Source organism: Vicugna pacos, chromosome 2 (genome assembly GCF_048564905.1).
Source record: "Vicugna pacos chromosome 2, VicPac4, whole genome shotgun sequence".
NCBI classification, from domain to species: domain Eukaryota; kingdom Metazoa; phylum Chordata; class Mammalia; order Artiodactyla; family Camelidae; genus Vicugna; species Vicugna pacos.
This window is the reverse complement of record NC_132988.1, coordinates 108590979-108596978: the sequence shown is the minus strand read 5'-3', so window position 1 is coordinate 108596978 and position 6000 is coordinate 108590979.

Here is a 6000-nt window from a genome sequence, read left to right as displayed (position 1 = left end):
ACTTCAATATTTTCTTCTCCGTGAAACTTTCAATATACAAAACTATCTAGAGTAAATGTGAAATCATATTTTCCCCAATAAATGCTCTCCTTTAAATATTAAGGTGGAAAGTCAACATAAAAAGTGTATTAATTCCTCTTGCTTGAAATGCTCTTAGTAAATCGTTCTCTGTCCAAAAATGAGAAAATGTGGAATATTAATTCTAACTCCAGACTAAATCACTCACCAGTGAAGAGTATCTGTTTCTAAATTATTTCAATCATTCTGAAACTGCAAATAAAAATATGCACAGTATTTTTAAGAATCACAAGCACTTTGAGATTTATGAAATGGAGGAACCTTAGCCATTTTTCCATTCAGCTGTTGCAACCCTGAGAGTTATTGATGGATTAACGATATGTGTAAGTGGCAGTGATATAAGTAGGTGGAAAGTTTCAGAAGTCTGGAATGTGTAAGTTTTATGTCAAGTGACTTTGAAATGGAGAACTCCTGCAGTTCACTTACAGCAACATGAAATAGCTATTCACTTAGGTTCCAATTTTAGCCTCTATAATTGGTTTGCTGAAAAACAATAATACAAAATTCTTATTCAAGCAATTTTTCTATAGCAACAAGGCTTTATTTTATTACCTATGTATTTTGGTTTAGTTTTTAAGAGTCAGGTAATTCCCAAAGAGGTTTGTATGTTTCCATTGAATTTTTAAAAGTAATGCGTTTCCACCTTATAAATGAAAGATAGGATGGAAGGTTAATTTTGCAGTGGGAGAAGTTAAGGAACCAGAAGACCACATTTGTATTTCATTCCAGCAGACAGTTTACCCCATTTGCTCAATGGGAGCCAAGTGGTTACTTCCATCAGTGGTTAATTAGCAGGGGATGCAATTTCAATATGTTCTGAGACGTAGACTTTTACGTACATAGTTTATCCATTTTACATCTAATCTTCAAAATCATGGCAGCTGGTCAGTGGGACAGACGCTGGGTTCCCATGGCTCCTGCCACTCAGTGTGTTTTGTGGGACCACCTGGTAGACAGAACAAAACCAGATGCCTTTTTGGTCTTCAGTCACCATAGTAGATAGTATTACATGAATAGTGCATTTTCAAGAAGGCCTATACAAGAAATAAGTTCATAGGGATTATGCATGCAGCAAAAGTTATATACAATATGAATAAACTTTATCATAACACACAGCCTAGAACCTTTGAGAAACTTCAAGCAAATCTTCACCTATGGAATCTTTAGAAACTGGATTTAAATATGTAGATGCTTTCAATTCTCTGCTAAATACCTATGCATGGTACTAAAGTCCATAGCTCTGTCTTCTTTTAATGTTTATATAGACCTGAAATTTACTGACTTTCTGAATCTTACTTGGCTATTTATACACATGTCTCCATTGTATCTGATTCCCAACTAAAAGAAAAATGTCCTATACCTCCTTCTCAATTAAAAAATATCATTCTTTTATTACTCTTTAAGTTGCCATTGTTCTTCAGTTGGACAAAGCTGTACACATAAATTTGACAACTTAGCTGAAATAAACCAATATCTAAAAAAAACCCCACAAACTACCACAATTCATATAATATAAAATAGATTACTTGAACAGCCCTGTAACTCTGAAAGAAATTGAATTCATAGTTAGAAACCTCCTTCCCACTCAAGAAAAATATCCAGTCCAAATATGTCACTGAAGAATTCTACTATATTTAAAAAAAGAACAAACATCAATTCTCTTTATAGAAAATAGAGGAGGAAGGAATATTTCTCAGTTCATTTTACAAAAATAAGCTAGTATTACCTTGATAGCAAAATTAGACAAAGAAAAAAGCTATACCAATATTCTCTTGAATATAGATGCAAAAGTCCTTAACAAATTATTAACAAACAGAACTCAGCAATACATAAAAAAGCATTAAACACCAATATCAAGTGAGGTCTATTCCAGGAAGTCAAAGCTGGTTCAATATTTAAAAATCAATCAATCTAAACCAGATTACATGACCATATTGATCTATGTAGAGCAGTCATTTGACAAAATTCAACATTCACTCAACATTTAAAAAAAAGTACTTTCAGGAACATAGGAATAGAGGAAAACTCTTCAACTTGATAGAGTATATTCCAAAAACCTACAGCAAACATTGTACTTAATGGTAAAAGACTGAAGTTTCCTACGTAAGATCAAGCATAAGCAAGGATGTCTCCCCCCAATACTTTTATTCAGCACAACGATAGAAGTTCTTGCTAGTGCAAAAGGGCAAGAAAAAGGAAATTAAGGATTACAAATCAGAAAGGAAAAAAAATAACTATTGCCCTTTTTGCAGATAACATGCTTTTTCACATAGAAAATTGCTAATTACCTACAAACAAACAAGATAAGACAAAGAAAACCCTCCTAGAGTTAACAAATGAGTTTAGCAAGGCTTTAGAATAGAAATTAAACATGTAAAAATTAATATTTTTATATACTAGCAATGAACTTGAGGACATCAAAATTAAAACATACAATACCAATACAATTGTGCAAAAAATAAAATACTTATATGTAAACCTACCAAACAATGTGCAAGACTTTTTTATGCCAAAAACTACAAAATACTGAGGGAGGAAATAAAAGACCCAAGTAAACAGAAAGCCATTATGTTCATGGATTAGAAAATTGACATAGCAAAGACCACAATCTCCTCAAACTGATGTACAAATTTTACAAAATTCTTATCAAAATCCAGCAAGAATTTTTTGTAAATATAAACAGTATTATTCTAAACTTTATATGACTAGACAAAGAAACTAGGATATCTAAAAAAAAATTTTGTAAAAGAAGAATAAAGTGGGAGGACTCAGTCCATCTTATTTTAAACTTATTATATACCTCTCATAATCAAGAGTATAGTATTGTTGAAGGAATAGACACATAGCTTCTTGGAACAGAATTGAGAATCTAAAAAGAAATCTACACAAATATGCCCAACTGAAATTTGACAAAGATGCAAAAGCAATTCCCTGGAATAATTCTAACCTTTTTAACAAATGACTCTGTAGCAAATGGACATTTAAGAGTAAAGATAAATAAATAAACAAATAAAGAATTTGAGCTAATTCTTATATCTTATACAAAATTAACCCAGAACAAATTATGGACTTATTTTTTGGTGGGGATGAGATAATTAGGTTTGTTTCTTTGTTTCTTGTTTGTTTAACTGGAGGTACTCAAGAATGAACCCAGGACCCTGCACATGCTAACCATGTACTCTACCAATAAGCTATAGCCTCCCCACCCCTGGACTTAAATATAAAATGTAAAATTATAAAACTTCACCAGAAAACATAGACGATCTTTAGGATCTAGGATTAGGCAAAGATTTCTTAGATTTGATAGCAAAATATGATCCAATAAAAATTGCTAAATTATATTTAATCAAAATTTAAAAGTTTCTTATTGTGAAAAGCCCTGTTAAGAGGATGAAAAGAGAGCTAGAGTCTGGGAGAATATACTTGCAAAGCACCTATCCAACAAAGGATGAGTATCTCGGATATACAAAGAATTCTCAAAATGCAACACTAAAAAATAAAATAAAAACATTCAATTAGAAATAGGATTGAAAAATAAGAGACATTTCATTGGCTAGGATATACACTTAGCAAATAAGCACGTGAAAATATTTTCACCATCATCACCCATTGGAAGGCAACTTAAAAACACAATGAGATATCGTTATACATCTGTTAAAGTAGCTGAAATACAAAAATAGTGAAATAACTAAATACTAGGAAAGATGTAGAGAATCTTCATCACTCCTACATTGCTGGTAAAAATTTGAATGGCTCAGCCACTCTGGAAAATAATTTAGTGGTTTCTTAAAAAATTTTAATATGTGATTACCACATGTCCTAGCAATTGAACTCCTATGCATTTTTCCAGAAAAAATGAAAACTCATGATCACATGAAAATTTTTACACAAATATTCAGTACCTCTTTTCATAATGGCTAAAACTTGGAAATAACATAGATATTTTTCAGTGAGTGAACAGTTAAACTACATCCATACCATAGAGTACTATTCAGCAATGAAAAGGAACAAACTACTGCCACATGCAACAAACTGGATGAAACCACAAATAATTATGCTGAGTGAAAAAGGCCAATCCAAAAGAGTTGCTCTGTGATGCCATTAATATATTATCCTTGAAGTCACAAAATTTAGAAATGGAGAACAGATTTGTGGTTGCCAGAAGTTAAAGTATATGTAAGTGTGGAACTAAAGTGAGTGTGGTTTTAAAAGAGCAATACGAGGAATCCTTATAGTAATGGAAATATTCTTCCATCTTGACTTTCAAAATCCTAGTTGTGATATTATATTATATTTTTGCAAGATTTAAGGAAATTAATAATAATGATGGTTCAAACAAGTCTAAGGGTTAAAATTTGGAGCAGCTCCAATTTCAGCATTTTCTTTCCAGCTAGTTCTTGGTAACACTGGTGAGGCCAGATATACTCAATATTCAGAAAATACAAGACACAAATACATAGACTTGTCGATTATGTGGTAGAGACATCTAAATTTTTTATATGGACCACTGCTAATGCCATAAAAACATAAAAAAGTAAAATATGGGAATATGTGTGGCTATTAAAAGGACCAAACTAAAATTCAAATTCTTAAGATCAAGACAATGTAAATCTTAAATATGAAATGTGTTTATTTTGTGTTTGTATAAGATATAAAACAAATAGAGTAAATGCAGCTTTAAAAGGTGATTCATTTCATAACTTACATAAAACAGACATTTTGAAGTTGAGCTAGGGATGGAAAAAAAAGAAAAGTGCTCTTGTTACAACCAATCTTTGCTGAGTTTTCACTACGCTTTCAGCAGAATGTAAGGCATAGTGTGGAATGTAGAACAGCATGGGCCACAGTTCTCATCTCCGAGGACAGCACATCCAGTTGAGAAGACAATACCTACATTTACAAGACAGAATTGATCTATAGAAAACAGGATATTTTTTACCAGAGAGTTTCACGGAATTGATTGAAAGTCCAATAAGAATTCAGACAACAAGGCTTCCTGCTCTCCATCTTGACAATAAAGATTTTAAGAAGATGAATGAATTAAATAAAGTTTTGAAAGACGAATGAAAATTGTCTGCAAAGAGATGTAAAAGAAAAAGTCAAGGTAAAGTTTATGAAAGAAGCCAAGAGGACAGAGACTAGCAGGAAGAGTATGTCTTAAAAAAAAAAACAACGGAGAACAAAGGAAATAGATAAGTAAAAAGTTTGATTAAAGAGATCTTGAAAGCCAAGGGGGAGGCCAGCCAGAAATAGTCAGTCACAGGAGAGTCTTTGAGCAAGGAAGTGACTTGATAAAATTGGCTTTAAATAACTTGATGGAGAGACTGGAGCTAGAAAAGTAAGCAGGGAGAAGAAGATTGAAAATAAGTCATGAGGTAGGAAGCTAAGCTAAGCTAAAGTCTTGGTGCAGGGGATGGAGATAATTTATCAGAAGACTTAATGAAGGAATTGTCAGTGTGGTGTAATTTCAGAAAACATATACATTGAATCTCAGCCACTCTCAGGACTACTTAATAACCAAACAAAATAACTGTCCAATGACAGTAAAACAGAAAAGGTGTGCACCTGTTTGCGAATTTAACTACTGTTGACTGAAATAAATGCACAGCCTAAAAGTTGAGAGTTATGTTTTATTTGGCGGACGTTTCTGAGGTCTTGAACCCCTTCGAGCCCGAGATGACAGCCTCTCAGATGGCTCTGAAGGACTGCTCTGAAGGGGTAGGGGAGGAGCCAGCATATATAGGAGCTTTACAACAAAGACCAGGTAGTTGGAACATTAAAAGATTACTTGTTAACTAAAGAAAATCATGCATCTCAAGTTAAAGAATTTGTGATTTTCTATGTCTGGGAGGAAGCAGATATTTGGGCTCATTGAATTCATTCCTTTGACAAGCCCCTAGCTATCTAGGGCCAGTATCCTGT